This window comes from Lepus europaeus, chromosome 9 (genome assembly GCF_033115175.1).
Source record: "Lepus europaeus isolate LE1 chromosome 9, mLepTim1.pri, whole genome shotgun sequence".
Lineage (NCBI taxonomy): Eukaryota > Metazoa > Chordata > Mammalia > Lagomorpha > Leporidae > Lepus > Lepus europaeus.
In genome coordinates, this window is record NC_084835.1 from 45,333,627 (window position 1) to 45,354,223 (window position 20,597).

At 40.0% G+C, this 20,597-nt stretch overlaps 1 pseudogene; it reads left to right on the plus strand.

The window, feature by feature from the left end:
• The first annotated feature begins 31 nt into the window (after positions 1 to 31).
• LOC133766258 (keratin, type I cytoskeletal 18-like) lies at positions 32 to 20,094 on the plus strand (annotated as a pseudogene).
• Positions 20,095 to 20,597: the final 503 nt, after the last annotated feature.

A 20,597-nucleotide genomic window follows, 5' to 3' on the forward strand; every position in this document is an offset into this window, starting at 1 on the left:
CTTTAGCATTCCCTTTAGCTTTCTTTTGGGCATGGTGGTTGTGGTGGGAGGATGTAGGTGCTGAACACAAAGATGCAGTGATGTGCAGGCTGTGGTTGGTCCAGGGGTCATTCTTGCCACTTTGTCTTTACAGTGCTCCTTGTTTTTGTTTTTAAATTTGAGAAACAGAAAGAGAATAAGGGAGCGCACTACCAGACAGTATGCCAGCATTGGCCTAGTCCAGGACTAGGGCTAAACCTGCATGAAGCCAGTTGCCAGGAATGCAAGACAGGTCTTCACATGGATGGAAAGAACTAATGACTCTATCATCAATACTGCCTTCCAGGATCTGTGTTAGCAGGAAGCTGGAGTCAGGAGCTAGAACTGGGACTGGAACTGGAACTGAGTATTCCCAATATTCCAGTTTGGGGTGTCTGGCATTTTGACTGCTAGGCTAACTGCCCACCCTTCCACATTAGGTTTTTATTTCTTCTATTTATTGCCTATGGCAGCACCTATTGATTTACACTAATTTTCCATTTTAATCTGGTACTCAGAACCAAAGGGAGAGCTTTTATTTTACTTTGAATAAATATTCTTCAGACCCAATTGAAGGAAAAAAAAGGCAAACATAACAAGTGGGCACATAGGTTTTCTTACTGGTGGTAGGTTTAATTATTTGGTACAGACCTAATGCCCCAAAGGCCTGTATTCTCTTTCCTCCAAGGCTAGACTTGGAACTTAGCTGGCTCCACACAGGGGCAAAGAAATTGGTAGCCACTTTATGGTCAGTTGAGATTAGAACCCCCAGAAGAGAAGCCATGTGTGTGCATTAAGAGGATTGTAGATCAATGCATGTCAGACTCTTATCGTGACTCAAATTGTTCTTAGGAGAAGCTAGTGAGGGCTAGACCAAAGGCTGCAGACTCTATTCATTCCTTCAGGGGGAGCACATGTCCCCATTTTATGGACTTGCACTAATGACAGGAAAGCAAGGAAATTGGTCTTCATGTTTCCCACCCACTTCCCATAAAGTATGACTCATAGAAACAAACATGCCTCCCTAGCCATTAAGAGGATTATGTCACGTGTAAAGAACTTCAACAACTGAGAAGGGCCTCTGTGATTCACCTGAGCCAGAAAAATGCAGGAATCTGATCTATTTGACTTTTCTCTTTTAAACTCTAACTGCATCCTCAGGCCCAAAACAAATATTGTACATGGAAGTCAGTTGCTTAGTTAGTACAAGAACAGTTTTGTTTCCATTACATAAATTCAAGTGGGTATAGGTCAGGAGACTTAGGCAAAAACCACAGGTCTTCCTCTCTGTGTTGATCGCCTGACCCAAAAATTGCATTTTCCAAGCTTTTATGAATGGGCTGACTGGCAACCCTGAACTTGTTGGCAAGGATGTATCTAAGGATATTAAACTCAAGAACAGGGCTTCCAAAGAGGTGTGTTTTTCCTGTCAGTGCTGGGAGTAGGTGCTTGAGCCTGATGCTCAGTGTTTCTAGGCCACTTTGGGCTCAGTGGGAAAGATGGCTGTGGTAGGTGCCAGGAATTTGGCAAGCCAGAGTAGTGCAAGGCCTTGGGTTTTCAAGTTCTTCTGTGTCCTAGTCAATAGGGCATGGCAGCTTTTGTGGTAATTTCCCAACTTTAATTGAAACATCAAAATGCTCAAACACTTGTTGCCTCCTCCTTTACATGGACTCCTCTTTGAGAATTGATCTGTAAGCCAGAACTTACGGCAAGAATCAGAAGCTCACTTAACTAATAGATAATGTTACTAGACTAGGAAAATATAATTTAGTTGAACTCCTGTTGCTACTAGTAGTATTAGTAGAACTAGTAGTAGTAGTGGTACTAACAATACCATGCCACCTCTAAAGTTGCAATAAAACGAAATAAATAGAATATCACCAGAACCATAGAACCTTCTTATGTGCCCATCCACATCCTATATCTCTCACTCTTTGCTCTTACAGGAAACCACAAACCTGTTTGTTTAAATGATTTCTATATTTCTATAGAAAATATTATTTCATTTATGTGTTTAGAGATACAGCAAAAATGGAATCATACTGCTATGTGCTTTCTTTGTTGAATATTCTTAAACACAAATTTATATTACTTAGTCTTTGTCTCTGCCTTTATAGACTTTCAATTATTGTACATTTAATTTGGCAATTATTGATCCATGTATGGATTGTTTTCTACATTTTATCATCCTAAATGGTGCTGCTATAAACAGACTATTACAAGACTCTAGGTGTCTGTTTGCAAGAGTTTCTCTCTAGAGTATATTCCTAGAAGCAGAATTTCTAGATTGCAGGCAATGTGCTAATTCAACTTTGCTAATTAGTGCCATATTGTTTTCTAAAGCAGTAGTTTCATTTTAAACTCCAACTTGCCATGTAATGGAGTTCTCCTTGTTTCACATTTTCAGCAATACTTGGTATTGTTGGCTTGTTGATTTTTGCCAAATGACTGAATGTGAAGTGGTATCTTTTTGAGATTTTAATTTGCATTTTTCTGACAACAAATGAGGTTGAACATCTTTTTATTTTTGTCTGGACATTGATATTTCCTTTCCCTGTGCAATGACTGCTGATGTCTTTTGTGTATATATTTTAATTTTCTATTGGATGTTTTACCTAACTTTCTGTTGGGTTGTTTTAAGGACATTCAAAATTTTAAAACCATCTGGAATTGATATTTATGTATAGTGTGAACTAAGGATTCAACTTCATATTGTTTATATTGAAAGCCAATTGTCCCAGCACCACTTTTTGGATGTATATCCTTTCTTCACTTATTTGCAGTGCCAGCTGTGTCGGGTTTCCATATTATGCAGGGTTGTCTTCTGGACTTACTATTCTCATACAGTAGTTTATTTATGTTTCCCCATGACATACCACGCAGTCTTCATGATTATAACTTCTTAAGTGTTGATGTTTGGCAGACTAAGATCTCCATCTGGTTCTTCTGTTATGCTATTGTTATGACTCTATTCCTTTTCATATGAATTCTAGAGTCAAATTGTCAAATCCCTCCCCACCCTGCACAAAAAAAAAAAAAAAAACACACACCTTAGTGGGAGTAGAATTGAAATTGTATTGATTATAATGATCTATTTAAGGAGAATTAATGCCTGTATGATTTTTTATAAGGTTATTTAGTACTTTGAATAGAATTTTTATACTCCCAATTTATTTAGTACTTCTAATTTATTTAGTACCTTCAATAGAATTTTATAACTTTCTACAGACTATCTACATGTTAAAATAGATTTATCCCTAGGGAACTTTGCTTTCTTTTCTAATCTATTAAGTTATTAATTCCTTCCTTTTTTACTGAAATAAATAGGATCTCTAGCATTATTTTGCTCAGTGTTCTATGATTTTAGAATAAACACATTAGATGTATTTCCATTATATGTAATCTTTTCTGTAGTTTCTGAAGTGAGATCATCCTTTAGTCTAAAGATCTATTTGATTAGAATATACATGTACTTATAATACATTTTCCATTCATCTCTATTTTATTTAGTATTTACATGTAAATAATCTTAAAAGAAATAGGATTTTAAATTGCTTTCTTGTTTTATCCTTACCATATTTTAGAATCATAAATATACCTGACTTCTAAATTGAATAGTACAGTTTTTCTCTGTTTTTTCCTTGTGGAAAAACTGAAGTAGGGTAGGAATTACTTGCTCTTTGGTTGTTGGGAAGATCTCAACTATGAAATCATTTAGTCGTGGGGTATATTGTGGAAATGAGTAGTTCTTTAATTACAATTGAAATTTCTATTGTACTTTCCTATTTTTGACTTATGCCAAAGTGTTTATTTTGTTCTTTCAATTTTATTGACAGTGTGTTCACAATATTTTCCCTTTAATCTCTGTGGTTATTTTCCTCTTCTCATTTTGTATTTTGTGTTTTTAAAATCTTTTCTCCTTTGTGTACATGATCAGTCTTGCTGAAGATTGGTTTATTTTTGTATCTGTTCAAAGTACTAACTTCTGCTTTTTTCAATCTTCTCTAGTTTTCCCCCGTTACACACTTGCCTCTTACCTTTAATATATCCCAACTTCCTTACTTCTATGTAGTTGCTCTGTTTCCTTTCTCAACTTCATTTTAAAGGTTTTATTATAGCATGAATGACATGGTAAATTTAACTGTGTATTTAAAGTGTACAATTTGATAAAATATTAAAAAATACATATTTCCATTAGCAATCACCACAACCTGAACAACAAACACTCCACCACACCCAAAAGTTTCCTTCTGCACCCTTATAACCCCTTTCCCACCCATTCCAACATCCTGGTCCACAGGCAACCTCTGATCTACAGATCTACTTTTGGCTAATATAAATTAGTTTGTATTTCCTATAATTTTATATACATGAATATAACTGTATTCTTTTTTGTATGGATTTCTCTAGGCTGAATTGTTTTGAGGCTCATCTATACTGTTGTATCAAATATGTTTTTTATCAGTTTTTCTTTTTATTGCTCTTTATTTCACCATTTTTAAACTTTTATTTAATAAATATAAATTTCCAAAGTACAACTTTTGGATTATAGTGGCTTTTTCCCCCATAACCTCTCTCCCACCTGCAACCATCCCATCTCCTACTCCCTCTGCCATCCCATTCTTCATCAAGATTCATTTTCAATTATCTTTATATACAGAAGATCAATTTAGTATATACTAAGTAAAGATTTCAACAGTTTGCATCCACACAGAAACACGAAGTGTAAAGTACTGTTTGAGTACTAGTTATACCGTTAATTCACATAGTACAACACAGTTATTTCACCATTTTAACAAAGATGTATTTATTTGAAAGGCAGAGATACATAAAAGGAGAGAGAGAGAGGGAGAGAATGAGATCTTCCATCTGCTGGTTCATTCTCCAAGTGACTACAGTGGTCAAAGCTGGGGTGATCTAAAGCCAGGAGCTTTTTCAGGGCCCCTCACATGGGTACAAGAGCCCAAGGACTTTTGCCATCTTCTGCTGCCTTCCCAAGCACATTAGCCAGGAGTTGGCTTGGAAGTGGAGCATCTGAGACTCAATCCAGGGCCCATATGGGATGCTGGCACTGCAGGGGGAGGCTTAACCTTCTACACCACAGCACTGGCCCCTGTTTCATCATTAAATGGATATTCTGGTTTGTCAAACATTGACCTGTTGGTGGATGTTGATGTTGTTTCTAGGTTTTGACTATTACAGATAAAACTGCTGTGAAGATTCAGGTGCCAGTCTTTGTACTGGTGTGTGTACTCTTTTTCTCTTGTGTAATTACTCTGGAGTAAATAACTAGTTTTGTGGTTAATATATAATTAATTTTAAAGATAGATCCAAAATACTTTTCCAAAGTGATTGCATTATTTTTCTTTGCCACCAGTATTGTATGAAAGTTTCAGTTATTCTCCACCCTTGCAAAAACCTGAAATGATAAGTCTCCTTAATTGTAGCTATCATAATGGATGTGTATTGGCATCTCATTATGAAAATAAACCAAATCTTAATGTACATTTCCTTAATAACTTAACGATGTTCAGCACTTTTCTAACCATTTGTATATGTTTTTGATGAAATGCCCAAATACTTTGTTGACTTTTAATAGGATTGTCTCTTTTCTTATTTGATTTTGAGAATTTGTTACATATTTTCGATACAAGTCATTGATCAGATAGGTGATTTGCAGATATTTTTTGCTTGTTTATGGCATATTCTTAGCATGATCTTAACACCTTTCAAAGCAAAAAGTGTTAGTTTTGGTGAAGTTGAATTTTATCATCTATTTTTTGTTACCATTCTTTTAGTGCATTAGTGAAAAATCTTTGCCTCATCCAGCCTCACAAAGATTTTTTTTCTAGGTTTTCTTCTAGAACTTAAGAGTTCAAGATTTTTATTTAGGTTAAAAGTCCATTTTGAGTAAATTTTTGTATAAAGTTTAAGGTATAGATAGAATATTCGGTTGTTCCAACACTGTTTCTTAAAAGACCATGTTTTTTTCACTGAATTGATTGTACCTTTTTGTTGAAAAATGAGTTGTTCCTGTTTTGTATAGTTCTATCTTGGAACGCTCATCGTCTAGCTGATCTATTTACTTATATTAAGCTGCTACCATACCTTGATAATCGTGAACTTCATAATAATAAATTTTGAAAATATTTAGGGTTAGATATCCAGTTTTATTTTCCTTTCCTCAAAATTGGTTTGGTTTTTCTAGATCCTACACATTTCCATAAAAGTCTTAAAAATCAGCTTGATAGTTTCTATAGGAAGTATGCTCGAATTTTGAGTGGGAGTCTGTTGAACATATAGGTTAAATTTCGAATAACTTACATCATAGCAAGATGGAGCACTGATTGACCAATGAACATTTATTTTGGTCGTCTTTAATTTCTCCTAATGATGTTCTATATAGTGTCACTGTGTAAGAATTTCATGTGTTTTTGTTAGATTTGTCCCTAGGCATATCATACTTTTCAATTTTATTGTCAGTGACATTGTTTTTTATTTGTCCCATGTTGTTTATTACACATAAAATATATTTTTACATACTAATCTGCTTTCTTACATTGTTAGCCAACTCAACAAAGCTAACTTCTCTACATAGGTTCCATCAGCTCTTCTATATGAAAGTTTTACTTGCTCTGCTCCAATCCGGATGCCTTATTGCACTGGATAGAATCTCAACTATAATGTTTAATAGGAGTGGTGGAAACAAACATCCTCTGAACTTACAGGGAAGGTGTTCAGTCTTTTTGCCGTTAAGAAGGATGTCAGTTATAGATCTTGTGTAGATGACCTTTAACGAACTAAGGAAGTCACATTCTATCCCTAATTTGCTCAAAAAATTCTTTTTAAAATCAGGAATATGGGGCTGGCATTGTGGTGCAGCAGATTAATGCCCTTGCCTGAGGCACCGGCATCCCATATGGGCACCAGTTCGAGACCTGGCTGCTCCACTTCCTGTCCAGCTCTCATCTATGGCCTGGAAAAGCAGTAGAAGATGGCCCAAGTGCTTGGGCCTCTGCACCCATGTGGGAGACCCGGAAGAAGCTCCTGACTCCTGGCTTTGGATTGGCGCAGCTCCAGCTGTTGCGGCCAACTGGGGAGTGAACCATCAGATGGAGGACCTCTCTCTCTCTCTCTCTCTCTCTCTCTCTCTGTCTTCCTCTCCTTTCTGTGTAACTCTGACTTTCAGATAATTAAATCTTTAAAAAAAATTGGGAATGTGTGTTAGATTTTTGTCAAATGTGTTTTTTCTGTCTGTTGAGCTAATTGAAAGTCAGGAGCTTCTTCCACGTCTCCCATATGGGTGCAGGGCTCCAAGGACTTGGGCCATATTCTACTGCTTTCCTGGGCCATAGCAGAGAGCTGGATCAGGAGTGGAACCAGTGCCCATATGGGATGCAGGTGGTGGCTTTAACAGCCACCATAGTGTTAGCCCCAATTTAAAAATTGTATGTGGTGAAATATAACGTAAACTTACCATCTTAGCCCTTTTTAACAGTACAACTCAGTGGTAGTAAGTACATTCACAGTGTTGTATGACATTATTTCAGTCCATTTTCATAGCCTTTTCACCATCTCAAACAGAAACTTTGTATCCATGAAATGTAAACCTTATACCCCTTCCTCCAAGCCCTTCTTACCTCTATTGTGTATTCTATCTCTGTAAATTTGTCTGTTTTAAGTCCTTTGTTTAAGTGGGATCATGCAACATTTGAATGGAATCATCCAATGTTTGTCCTTTTGTGTCTGGCTTTTTTATTCAGTGTAGTATTTTCCAGATTCACCCATGTGTAGCTGTGTCAGTTTCTATATAGGTTTTTAAACATTAGACCAATCTGGTATCTCTGGGGTGAAACCTTAACTCAATATGATGTATCATCTTTTTATGAACCTGATTTGCTAACATTTTCTTTAGAAATTTTTTATCTGTATTAATTGGCATATTAGTCTCTAGGTTCTTTTTTTTCTTGTACTGGCTTTGTCTAAATGTGTTAGGGAAATGCTTGATTTAAAGAATCAGTTAGACAGTATTCCCTTCTCACTTCTCTGGATGAGTTTTTCTTTTTATTGTCCTTTAAGATTTATTTATTTATTTGAAAGAGTTACACAGAGAGAGGAGAGACAGAGACAGGTCTTCCGTCCTCTGGTTCAGTCCCCAGATGGCCACAAGTGCCAGAGCTGCGCCGACCCAGAGCCGGGAGCCAGGAGCTTCTCCCTGTTTTTTATTTCATTGATATCCTCCCTGATCTATATATTTTTCTCTCTTTATTTTGGGTTGTATTTTCAGTTTTTAACTAGTTTGTTGAGGTAGAAGCTAATGTCATTGATTTGAGATATTTCTTTTCTAAAATACATATTTATTGCTATTAATTTGTCCCAAGGGTCATTTTAGCAGAATCTCTCAAATTTTTATTTTCTTAATTTTTCTTCACTTGAAATTTGTTTTGACCCATAGATATTTTTAATGGAATTATTTAATTTCCAAGTAAATGGATATTTTCCAGAAATTTTTCTGTTATTTTTATTTTAATTACAAAAAAAAATGGTCAAGGAACATGCTTTAGGGACTTTTTAAAAAATTTTAAATATTGGGGCCAGAGCTGTGGTGCAGTGTGCTAAGCTTCTGCCTGTGGCATCAGCATCCCATATGGGCGCTGGTTCATGCTCTGGCTGCTCCTCTTGTGATCCAGTTCTCTGATATGGCCTGGGAAAGCAGTGGAAAATGGCTCAAGTACTTGGGCCCATGCACCCATGAGGGAGACTTGGAGGAAGCTCTTGGGTCCAGATCAGCTTAGCTCCTGCCATTGCAGCCGTTGTGGAGTGAACCAACAGATGGAAGACCTTTCTCTGTTTCTCCATATGTCTGTAGCTCTACCTCTCAAATAAATAAATAAATATGTAAAAAAAGTCATTACTTATGTGAAAGGGAGAGTTACAGAAAGATAGAGGGAGAGACAGAGAGAAATAGATCTTCATCTGCTAGTGCATTCCCCAAATGGCCGTGGTAGTTGGGGCTGGTCCAGGCTGAAACCAGGACCCAGGAACTCCATCTGGTTCTTTTCCGTGGGTGGCAGGGGGCCAAGTGATTAGGCCCTCTGCCACTATTTTCCCTGGTGCATTAAAAGGAATTTGAATGGGGAACAGAGCAGCTGGGACTTGTACCAGCACTCCAAAATAGGAAACCAGTGCCACAGGGGCAGCTTAACCTGCTGTGCCACACTGGCACCTGTATGGCTGTTTAGATTTATTTAGACTTGTTTTATGATCCATGATATGGTCAGTTGGAGTAAATGTTTTGTGTGCACTTGAAGAGATTGTGTATTCTGTTCCTGCCTCCTGCAATGCCAGCATCTCATATGGGTTCTTGTTAGAGTTCCAGCTGCTCCACTTCTGATCCAGCTCCCTGCTAATGCACCTGGGAAAGCAACCAAAGATGGCCCAAGTACTTAGGCCCCTATACCCATGTGGGAAACCTGGATGAACTTCCTGGTTTCTCTTCCTGGCCCAGCCCCAGGCATTGTGGACATTTGGGTAGTGAACCAGCAGTGGAAGTCTGTCTCCCTCTGCCCTCTCCGTCTTTTTCTATCTCTCCCTCTCCGTCTTTTTCTTCTCTTGTAACTCTACCTTTCAAATAAATCTTTAAAATAAAACTTCAATTAAATCAAGATAGTTAATCATATTGCTCAAACTTTCTGTTTTTTTAATAGTTTTCTGTGTCGAAAGAGGTACTAAACTCCTACACTATAATTGTGGATTTTTCTGTTTCACATGTAGCTCTGTCTGCTTTTGCTTCATGTTATTTTTAATTTCTGTTATTAGGCATATACATATTTAGGACTTTTATGTCCTTTGGAAAAGTATCATTATGAAACATCGTTCTTTATCCCTGGTGATATTTTTGGCTCTGAAATCTACTCAACATTGTACTCTAGTTTTATTTTTTTAATTTTATTTTTATTAGAAAGAGGGATGGAGACAGATGTTTTATCTGCTAGTTCACTTCAAAAAGGCCCAGAATGGTTGAATTAGGACTGTGCCTGTCCAAAGTCAGGAGCCAGGAACTGAGTGTGATCTTCAAATGGGTAGCAGGGATCCAAGTACTCGCATCGTCACCTGACTCTTCCATGATGTACACAAGCAGGAAGCTGGAATTGGGAATGGAGCCAGGACTCAAAGTCGGACACTCAGTTGTGGGATGCTGTTGTCCCAAATGGCATTTTAATTGATGTGCCAAATACTAGCCCATCGCTTTCTTTTGATAAATATAAATATTCCATGTCTTTCCCCTTCCATTTTAACCTATTTTTGCTTTCACATTTAAGTTTTGTTTCTGGTAAACAGCATTGTTTTTGTTTTGTCACTTGACTATCTGTTTTTAAAACTAATATTTTTTATTGGTCAAATGAGTTACACAGTGAGAGAGACAGAGAAAGGTCTTCCTTCCATTGGTTCACCCCTCAAATGGCTGCTATGGCCAGCACTGTGCTGATCTGAAGCCAGGAGCCAGGTGCTTCTTCCTGGTCTCCCATGCAGATGCAGGGGCCCAAGCACTTGGGCCATCCTCCACTGCCCTCCTGGGCCATAGCAGAGAGCTGGACTGGAGGAGGAGCAACCAGGACTAGAACCCGGCGCCCATATGGGATGCCAGCACCACAGGCAGAGGTTAACCAAGTGAGCCACAGCGCCGGCCTAAAACTAATATTTTAAAATTTATTTTCATTTTATTTGAAAGCAAGAAAGAGAGAGACCTTTTATCCACCGGTTCACTCCCCAGGTGCCTCCAGGAGCCAAAGTTGAGCCAAGTCAAAGTCAGGAGCCCAGAACTCAATCCAGGTCTCCCAGATGAATGGCAGGGAACCTAATACTTCATCACGTGGTGCCTCCCAGAGTGTACTATACCAGGAAACTGGGTTGGAAGTAGAGACAAGACTTGAAGCCAAGCACTCTGACATGGGTTTTGGGCATCCCAAGCAGAATCTTAACTGCTGTACCACTCACTCACTCCAAAAATCTCTCCTTTTTGTGGTATTTAGACCATCTATATTTTTTAAAGTAATCATTTGAAAGGCAGAGACAAAGGGAGAGATGAGAGAAATACAGAGATCTGCCAACTGTTGATTACTCCCAAAATGCCCTCAATGCTTCTGAGCCAGGAACCCCATCCAGATCTCTCCTGTCAGTGGCAGGACGCAACTACTTGACCCATCCCTGCACTGGCAAGAAGCTGAGACTGGGAGTTGGAGGCAGACATTGAACCTAGGGGCTCCAATATGGGATGTGGGCATCCTAATTGTCATCTTCACTGTGAGGCCCAGTGACTGCCCTTTAGACCATGTACATGTGAAGTGATTCTTGATATGGTTAGGTGTAAGTTTATCATCTTGCTATTTGAATTATATTTGTCACCTCCATTCTTTGTTTTTCTTGTTTTCTGCCTCCTTTATGTATTATTTTTGTGATCTGTTTTTATCTCCCTTATTTGCTTATTAGCTACAACTTTGATTGTTATTTTAGTCACTCCTTTAGAATTTATGCATGTTTAATTCATTACAGTCTGTCTTCAAGTGAATATTCAGCTTCATATATAGGAACCTTATAATACTATACTTCCATTTCTTCTCTTCCAGCTTTTGTACTGTTGTTGTCATGCATTTATTTTTACATATTTTATAAGCCTCAGGATATATTGCTATTATTTTTGGCTAGTCAGTAAATTCTCTTGTAAAGAAATTTCAATTGAAAAAATGTTGTCTATTTACCAGTGTAATTAGCATTTTTGGCATCTTTCATTCCTTTGTATAGATCCTTATTTTCATTTGTTATTGTCTTTCTATTTGAAGAACTTCCTTTAACACATTGTACATAGTCTGCTGGTGATGAATTATTTTAGCTTTTGTCTCTATGCAAAAAAGTTCTTTATTTCATGTTTGTTTTTCAAAAACTTTTTGCTGCATTAGGATGTTGAGTTGACAGCTTGTTTTAGTATTTGAAATAAGATGTTGCTCCACTGTCTTCTCACTTGTGTTGTTTCTGATGATAAATCTGCCATCATTCTTATCTTTGTTCCTCTGCAGAATGTGTCTGTTCTGGCTGTTTTTAGATTTTTACTCTACTGATTTTGAGCAATTTTTATTATTAAGATGCTTTGGTTTAGGTTAATTCATTCATGGTTCTGCTACTTGGAATTCATGGAACTTTTTGGACTGTGGGTTTATATTTTTCATCAAATTTTTAAAAGTTTTCATTATTATCTCCTCAAATATTTTTATGTTCAATTCTCTAGTTTGGGGATTCCAGTCACATGTGTACTTTGTTTCTTGAAGTTGTACCCCAGCTCTCTAATACTCCTTTCTATATCCTATCTTCCCTTCTCAGTTTTTCATTTTGGGTGGTTTTTAATTCTGTGCCTTCAGGTTCATTAATCTTTTCTTCTATGATTTGAAAATTGCCATTAATTCTGTTTAGTATGTTTTTATCTCAGATGTTAAAGTTTTCAATTCTAGAGTTTCAGTTTGGGTCTTTTAAAAAAATATATATTCTCCAGGCCAGCATTGTGACATAGCAGGTAAGGCTGCTGCCTGCAACACTGGCATCCCATATGGCTGTGGGTTCGAGTCCCACCTCCTCCATTTCCCATTCAACTCCCTGCTAACATGCCTGGGACAGCAGCAGGGGATGTCACAAGTCGTTGGGCCCCTGCAACCACATGAGAGACCCAGAAGAAGCTCCCAGATCCTGGCTTCAGTCCGCCTAGCCTTGGCCGTCATGGCCATTTGGAGAATGAACCAGTGGGTGGAAAACCTCTCTCATTCTCTCTCTCAACTCTGTCATTCAAATAAAGAAAAGAAATCTTAAATGTGTGTGTGTGTATTTTTTCTATGTCTCAACTTTTTTTGCACTAGAGAAAATTGTTATAATACCTTGTTTGCTAATTCTTAAATCTATGCTAGTTCAATTTACTGATTTTACTCCTCACGTGACTCATATTTTTCTGTTTTTCATTCCTAGCACAGTTTGATTGGAAGCCAGATGTTGTGAATTTTACCTAGTTGAGTGATGAATTTTTTTATTTCAATAAATATTCTTGAGATATGTTCTGGATGCCTTTAAGTTGCTTGAAAATAGTTTGATCTTTTAGTTTCTGACTTTGAAGATTTCTTGGGATATTCCTGAGCATTGTTCACTGTAGTGATAATTGTCATTACTTAGGCAAGAGCCTTCTAAGTGTGTTCTAACCCATGCCCTGTGAATTGAGATTTCTTAGTCAGATTGGTGACAATAGGCACTTTTACCAGCATTTGTAAGAGAGCTGATTATTCTTTTCTTTAATTGGTCTGGAAACATCAGATGTCTTCAACTTTTTGAATTCGTTTTCTATGTTCCTTTATTTGCCTTCAGATATGTTTAAATCTATATTTTCCTCTAACAATAAATAACTTTAGTATTTTTACTGCTATTCATTTCCAAGTACTTAAATTTATTTATATATATGTGTATATATATATATATATGTGTGTGTGTGTGTGTGTGTATATATATATAGTTGTTTTTACTTAAATAAGGTTTACTTTGTAGGCTTGTGGAGTGTTTAAGAGAATGTGACTTTTATAATTTGCATTTTTAAGGCTTACTTTGTGAATTGATACATGCTTAATTTGAGGGAGCATTCCATGTATGATTAAAAATAATGCCTTTTTTCAATGTACACTTACTTTGTGTATATTTATGTCTATTTCCTAGAGCCTAGAAGTGAACTTACTCAATTTTATTTGTGCTTATTGACCTAATACATTCTGAGAGGAGTAGTATAAATCTTTTCTCTATAATATTCATTTTTCCCTCTAACTCTGGTTATTGCTTAGTGTGTCTTTAGGTTATATTATGTCATGTTGAGTGTTTAATCTCATTATATCTTTATTATTTTTTTGTCTGGTTTCTAAAAACTATTCATTTTGACTTTTTTTCTCAAAAGTCCTTTTCCCCTCTTCTACTGAAATGTTCACCACTTTTCTTTTGTTTCATATTTTTTATCTCTCTTATTCATTGCCTTTGTTTTAAAGCTCTTTTATCCTTTTATTTGTGTGCTTCTTGTTAAAATGTATTGTTAGAACTTGTGTTTTTATTTCTTTTTGTTAAAAGATTTATTTATTTATTTGAAAGAGTTGCACAGAGAGAGAGATCTTCCATCCTCTGGTTTACTCCCCAATTGGCCGCAACAGCCAGAGCTGCACCAATCCAAAGCCAAGAGCTTCTTCTGGGTCTCCCATTTGGATGCAGGGGCCCAAAGACTTGGGCCATATTCAGCTGCTTTCCCAGGACATAGCAGAGAGCTGGATTGGAAATGGAGCAGCCAGGACTCGAACCGGTGCCCATATGGGATGCCGGCACTGCAGGTGGTGGCTTAACCTGCTACATCACAGTGCAGGCCCTGGTTTTTATTTCAACATTAGTCTCTGTCTTTTGATTTTTAAACTTAATGCATTTATATTTAGTGTAAAACATTAAAACTTATTTTTGTTTCTTGATTCCTGTTTTCTGTATACTTTACTTGCTTCATCTTTCCCCTTCCCCTGTGGGTTGAACATTCTGCACACCATTTTTATTATCCTGATGGTTGTACCTGCTTTACTAAGATCTGTATGTAATGCCATACTTCTCTATAAGTTTCTTTTTAAAATTTTTTTAAAGTTTTATTTGAAAGGCAGAGAGACAGAGATCTTCTGTCTGCTGGTTCACTACCAAATGCCTGAAAGAGCCAGGGCTGGGCCAGGCTGAAACCAGGAGCTCAGAATTCAGTATGGATTTACCACTTGGGTGGCAGGGACCCAACTATTTAACCACAATTTGCTGTCTCCCAGAGGGTGCATTAGCAGGAAGCTGGATCAGAAGTAGCATAGCCAGGAAACAAACCAGGCACTAAAGGTATCCTGAGCAACAATGTAATCACTGTATCACATGACAAGGCTCCTTAGATACTTAAGTTTACTCCCTCCCCCATTAAAAAAAAAAAAACCTCTATATTCACTTGGAATAATATAGCTACCATAGGGATCAGTGCAGGGCCAGCTGTAGTGGCCATTTTGGGGGTGAACCAACGGAAGGAAGATCTTTATCTGTGTCTCTCCTCTCACTGTCTAACTCTGTCAAATTAAAAAAAAAAAAAAAAGAAAGCTACCATATCTTCTTTCTTTTCTTTTTTTCTTAAAGATTTACTTAAAAGTCAGTTACACAGAAGGAGCAGCAGAGAGAGAGAGAGAGAGGGAGAGACATGGAGGGAAGGAGGAAGGTCCTCCATCCGCTGGTTCACTCCCCAAATGGCCGCAATGGCCGGAGCTGCACCAGTACAGAGCCAGAAGCTTCTTCCAGGTCTCCCATGTGGGTACAGCGGCCCAAAGACTTGAACCATCTTTTACTGCTTTCCCAGGCCATAGCAGAGAGCTGGATCAGAAGAGGAGCAGCTGAGACTAGAACTGGCACCCCTATAGGATGCTGGTGCTGCAGGCGGTGGCTTTACCCACTATACCTCAGCGCTGGCCCTCATATCTTCTTTCTTTACTCTTATTTTTCTCTTAGATCTGAGCCTACCCCTCAAGACCTGCATGTTGATAGCGTACACAGTTTGGTTCTGTATTAAGACTCCATGGTTTCTGTCCTTACTTTTATAAAGTAAACTTTGATGTTTTAGTTACTTACTTTCATTTATCAATTTTCCTTTTTGCTGGAGTACTTCCTTCAAAATTTATGCTGAAAATACCGGTTTTTAAACTCATAGTTAAAAGATAGATCTCTTTCACAGTAATTATACACCTGAGGTATCCTGTTTCCCCCGTAAACTCATGTGCCCATGTGCCGTTAACTAATATGGCTAGTAAAGTGGGCTCTGGAAATAAGCTAAGCCTAGTCCCGAGGGCAGCAGCAGGGGCTTTGACTCTCTAGCTTCACTGTGGGCTTGACTGTATAAAATTTTCCTTCTCTTCTGCAACTGAACCTGACCTAGAAGAAATTTGCCTGTGGTTCCACTGAGAATATTACTCTTTTTCAAGAGCTGATTTCCTCAGTTGGGATTTTCTGTGTCTCAGGGAATGGACCAAGAGAAGTTGAGAAGGGAATATATCAGGGGAGCCTGCCTCTGCCTAAACCTGTGTTCTATATTCCCTACTCTCTGTGGGTCCCAGCACTGTTTTGCTGTTACCGTTCAATTTCTAGGTGCATGTTCACTTCTGAGGCCCTCTGCAAAGGAAGTCATGGACGTTTGAGTATTTCTTCCACCACTGGAAGTATAGGATCCTCAGAGACTTTGCTCAGACCACCTACCTCATGCCTCACGTTATCACTTGGTCAGAGTCCTATATTTGAATAGGGATTCGTCTCTGGGTTTACATGGGAAACTTAAGTCTGTTTAGTTTTGAAATTTCTCGATCTATTTGGTTTCTCTGACAAATGAAGCCATCATGTTTAGTACTTTGCAGACCCATGCATTTAAGTTGTAGTTGTCCCATCCCAATTTTTCCTTTCTATCTGCTGGTCAAACTCAGTTCTTGATGGGAAACACTGATTTCCAGATAATTTCTCTACTCAGGGACACATAGAATACATTCTGTTGGCGGTTTTGAGGTGCCATTTCATATTTTTCCCTTCCCAAACAGAGTCTAAGTCCAGAATCTCCAACTCTCAGCTTGGACCCGGTGCCCAGATTGATGATTTTTAGAATTCCAAATAAAATATTGTCAGTTTGAAGCCTTGGCTCTAGGTATTAACCTAAAAAGTTAAAATAATATGTATTAACCTAAAACATTGTCGTCTTTGGAAACTATACCCAAATACATATTTTTTCTGCCCACTCCTCGCCTCATTCCTTTCTTTTCAATGCTGATTGTGTTGATTATTATTTATTCGTGGGAGCTCATACTTCTCCCTGCACAGGTACACTCCTCACTCCCCATAACAGGGTCTGCAGTTATGAGGTCAGTTGCCCAACTCAGTTTACCCCTTTCCTGAAGTAAACTTGTCAAAGACTGTAGGGTGGCCTAGGAAAAGACCCACCAGAATAAAATTCCTTCTAGATACAATCCATAGTGCATAAAAATTAATCAAGTCCTACCATGACTTGCTTTATTCATAATACTTAATGGTCATGTAATAGGAGTTTTTATTCAGCAGTTAAAGTTCCTAAGTGCGGTTTTACATGGAGATAGGTATTATGCTGATGGTTTAATTACACACCTTTTTGCACACCAAAGGAAATGGGTTATGCAGGTTTTGTAATTAAGGAAGGACTTGAGAAAGAGAAAGAGGGAGAGAGAGAAGGAACCTCATAAGAAGGGAATTTTTTAAAAATGTTTGTTTTTAAATTAGTCAGTCTTTGAAAATTTCCGTCCAGGAAATGATAAGTGAGGTTAGAAGTTGTTTATATATAAACAACATGCTCACTCATGCTTTCTTGTGTTCTTTCTCACTCTCTCCCCTCTCTCTTCCTATCCCCTCCTGCCCTCCCTACACACACACACACACACACTTGCATGCACTCACACAATTTTCCAGGGCTCATGTGAGAAATGAAAATTGTTGTTTTGTGAACTTAACACTAAGATGTTACCACATCCTTTTTTCCTTTAAGGCTAACATAAGAGACATTTCCCCAGGGATGCTAATTTTAAGTTCATTAAGCAAATTACCTGGTGTTGGGCCAAGGGTGACTAATCTGAATCTACAAATCCTTGATTTTATTGAATCCAAACTATTCAGTTTCTCCAATTTAGATTCTGTTTTCATGGGACAAGGATTTCCTACCTTCTCTGTTCTTTTTTTTTTTTTTTTTTTTATTTTTTGACAGGCAGAGTGGACAGTGAGAGAGAGAGAGAGAGACAGAGAGAAAGGCCTTCCTTTGCCGTTGGTTCACCCTCCAATGGCCGCCGCGGTAGCGCGCTGCGGCCGGCGCACCGCGCTGTTCCGATGGCAGGAGCCAGGTGCTTCTCCTGGTCTCCCAAGGGGTGCAGAGCCCAAGCACTTGGGCCATCCTCCACTGCACTCCCTGGCCACAGCAGAGAGCTGGCCTGGAAGAGGGGCAACCGGGACAGGATCGGTGCCCCAACCGGGACTAGAACCCGGTGTGCCGGCGCCGCAAGGCGGAGGATTAGCCTGTTGAGCCACGGCGCCGGCCTTTTTTTTTTTTTTTAATTTTTGACAGGCAGAGTGGACAGTGAGAGAGAGAGAAAGGTCTTCCTTTTTGCCATTGGTTCACCCTCCAATGGCCGCCGCGGCCGAAGCACCGCGCTGATCCGAAGGCAGGAGCCAAGTGCTTCTCCTGGTCTTCTGTGCGGGTACAGGGCCCAAGCACTTGGGCCATCCTCCACTGCACTCCCTGCCCACAGCAGAGAACTGGCCTGGAAGAGGGGCAACTGGGACAGAATCCGGTGCCCGACCGGGACTAGAACCCGGTGTGCCAGCGCCACAAGGCGGAGGATTAGCCTGTTGAGCCACGGCGCCGGCCTTCTCTGTGTTATTGAGACAAAATATAATTTACTCTTTCTGCCCCAAATACATACCCTTGCACAAACCCAGCCTAACTTCTTATCGAACTATAGGTTCCTCAATCAGCTGCCTACTCAACATCTGAAGTTGGCTGGTAAAAAAATTCTTTTAGGTTTGAAAGTCTAAACAATCTGTTTATTTCTTTCAACTTACTCCTCTTGCAGTCTACTCTATCACACCTAAAAATCTTGGGATCTCCATTTACTCCTTTTACTCTCACAAACTTGACAATAGACCTGAGTTCTGGCCTCTCTTTTACCATCCACTCCACCACCTTCTCCACCAACTACCGGTCCCTGGGTTTGGCACGCTCCTCCAGCCTGCGCAGCTGGCTGGCTAGCAGCGCGGTCAGCGTCTATGCAGGCGCCGGAGGCTCAGGGTCCAGAATCTCCATGTTGCACTCTAGCAGCTTCAGGGGCGGCTGGGGGGCTGAGGGCCTGGCCACAGGGGTGCCGGGTGGGGGGGGGCCTAGCAGCCATGGGGGGCATCCAGAGCGAGAAGGAGACCATGCAAGACCTGAACTACCGCCTGGCCTCCTACCTGGACAAGGTAAGGAGCCTGGAAACCGACAACCGGCGGCTGGAGAGCAAGATCCGGGAGCACCTGGAGAAACGGCCCCAAAGTCCGAGACTGGGGACACTACTTCAAGGCCATCGAGGAGCTGAGGGCTCAGATTTTTGCCAACTCCGTGGACAACGCCCGCGTCGTTTTGCAGATTGACCATGCCCATCTTGCTACTGACGACTTAAGAGTCAAGTATGAGACAGAGCTGGCCATGCGCCAGTCGGTGGAAAGCAACATCCATGGGCTGCACAAGGTCATCGGTGACACCAACGTCAGCCGGCTGCAGCTGGAGATGGAAATCGAGGCTCTCAGAGGAGCTGCTGTTCATGAAGAAGAACCACGAAGAGGAAGTAAGGCCTGCAAGCCCAGATCGCCAGCTCTGGGCTGACCGTGGAGGTCGATGCCCCCAAATCTCAGGACCAGAGCAAGATCATGGCAGACATCCGGGCCCAGTACGACGAGCTGGCTCAGAAGAATCGCAAGGAGCTGGACAAGTACTGGTCCCAGTAGATCGAAGAGAGCACCACCATCGTCACCTCGCAGTCAGCTGAGGTCAGCGCAGCCGAGACAACGCTCACGGAGCTGCGGCACACCTTCCAGTCCTTGGAGATCGACCTGGAGTCCATGAAGAACCTGAAGATCAGCTTGGAGAACAGCCTGCAGGACGTGGAGACGCGCTACGCCATGCAGATAGAGCAGCTCAATGGCGTGCTGCTGCACCTGGAGTCTGAGCTGGCGCAGACCCGGGCAGAGGGGCAGCACCAGGGCCAGGAGTACAAGGCCCTGCTGAACATCAAGGTCAAGCTGGAGGCTGAAATGGCCACCTACCGCCGCCTGCTGGAAGATGGGGAGGAGTTCAGCGTCAGCGACGCCCTGGACGCCAGCAACTTGATGCAGACCATCCAGAAGACCACCATCCGCAGGGTCGTGGATGGCAAGCTGGTATCTGAGACCAGTGACACCAAAGTCTTGAGGCATTGAGGCGGCAGAGACGGGATGTCCTTGGGGATGCGGGTGGGCCAATAAAAGTTTGGAGGTCATTTGAAAAAAAAAAAAACTTGACAATAAATTTAGTGGTGATTCCATTGATTATTTTCCAAGTACAGTGCCTTCTCTCCATTTTGTCTCTACTGTTATCCCGTTGGTTCCAACCACATAGTCTCTTTCCTAAAACGTCTGTTTCATATTCTTCTCTACATTATAGTGCAACAGCCAGACAGATTCTTTAAAAACCCAAGTCCGCATCATGCGTATACTTATAACTCTCCAGTAGCTTCCCTCTCACCAACAGGAAAAGCAATGTCCTCACAATGAGGCCATTGCTGCATAATGTCATGTCTTCCTCATGACCTCCTACAACCCTCTTCTCTTTTTGTTCCATCTTCAGAGCTTCGGCATCTCTGTTGCCTCTCCTTAGAATGTTCTTCTCCGATAGCCGTCTCATTTGTTTCCTTCAGATCTTTGTTCAGAAGTTATTATTGATG